This window comes from Sturnus vulgaris, chromosome W, assembly GCF_052056855.1.
Source record: "Sturnus vulgaris isolate bStuVul1 chromosome W, bStuVul1.hap1, whole genome shotgun sequence".
Classification (NCBI taxonomy): domain Eukaryota; kingdom Metazoa; phylum Chordata; class Aves; order Passeriformes; family Sturnidae; genus Sturnus; species Sturnus vulgaris.
The window spans coordinates 648,570-650,000 of record NC_142282.1 but is presented as its reverse complement, the minus strand read 5'-3'; the positions used below and the strand labels follow the sequence as shown (position 1 = coordinate 650,000).

Here is a 1,431-nt window from a genome sequence, read left to right as displayed (position 1 = left end):
TTGCCACCCCATTGCCATTCCTACTCCACTGCCACTGCCATTGTCATTGCCATTGCCACTCCTATTCCCATTCCCATTGTCATTGTCATTGCCATTGCCATTGCCATTGCCACCCCATTGCCATTGCCATTGCCATTGTCATTGCCATTGCCATTGCCATTGCCATTGCCACTGTCATTCCTACTCCACTGCCATTGTCATTGCCATTGCCATTGCCACTCCTATTCCCATTCCCATCGTCATTGCCATTGTCATTGCCATTGCCACCCCATTCCCATTGTCATTCCCATTCCCATTGTCATTGCCATTTCCATTGTTATTCCCATTGTCATTGCCATTCCCATTGTCATTCCCATTGCCATCATCATTGCCATTGCCACTGCCACTGCCATTGCCACTCCCATCCCATTCCCATTGCCATTGCCATTGCCATTGCCATTGCCACTGCCACTGCCATTGTCATTGCCACTCCTATTCCCATTGCCACTCCATTCCTATTTCCATTGCCATTGACATTGCCATTCCCACTCCCATCCCATTGCCATTCCATTGTCATTGCCATTGCCACTCCATTGCCATTGTCATTGCCACTGCCATTGTCACCCCATTACCATTGTCATTGCCATTCCTATTCCTATTCCTATTGCCATTCCCACTCCATTCCCACTCCATTCCCATTCCCATTCCCAATCCCATTCCCATCCCCATTCCCATTCCCATTCCCATTCCCACCCCATTCCCATTCCCATTCCCATCCCCATTCCCATTCCCACCCCATCCCCATTCCCACCCCATCCCCATTCCCACCCCATTCCCACCCCATTCCCATTCCCATCCCAGGGTGCTCCCACTTCCACCCCTCTGAGGCCATGGAACACCATCAGGGATTTCCCAAATTTCCTTCTCAGCAATTTTGCAATCCTTCTTTTCTCACCACACCTTGCCCAGCTGCCTCCGTTTCGATTTTTTTTTTTCTTAAACCAAGTGAAAACTTTCAAACCGACAACAAAACCAGAATTTTTTTGGAAGAGATTTTTCAGGAATTCACAGGAGGGAGGGACAATTCCAAATCCCGTGCAGGGAGTGTTGAAATTTCCACTTTTTTTTTTTCTTTTTTTTTTTTTTTTTTGGCTTCTCCCAATTTTTCCCAAACCTTTGGAACCACGAGTCCCCACAGCTCTTTCCCAAAAATTGAGGGGCTCAAAAGTTTCAAGGGAATCATCCACGGATGAGATCCCGGCCCAGCCTGAGCACCAGCAACACTTTGACATCATTTATTTACTTTAATCAAACTCATTAATCGGCATTAATTAAAGAACGCCGTGATTGCATCATAAATAAATCGCTTTTAGCACAGAATCCTGGGATTGTTCCACTTGGAAAAGATTTCCAGGATTTCTGTGAACACCTCCAGGCTCTCCCAACAACATT

At 46.8% G+C, this 1,431-nt stretch overlaps 1 protein-coding gene across 2 annotated transcripts in view; it reads right to left on the bottom strand.

Annotated features, from left to right (window-relative positions):
- The window catches only part of LOC148220007 (uncharacterized), an 8,649-nt gene extending 7,920 nt beyond the window's left edge, over positions 1–729 (bottom strand). The window contains exon 1 of one of the 2 annotated variants that reach the window (XM_088155520.1): positions 1–729. This exon is cut by the window's left edge and continues 3,849 nt beyond it. The gene's annotated coding sequence lies outside the window, so the exon portion shown is untranslated. The other variant, XM_088155521.1, reaches the window with a different exon arrangement.
- Between the last annotated feature and the right edge of the window lie 702 nt (positions 730–1,431).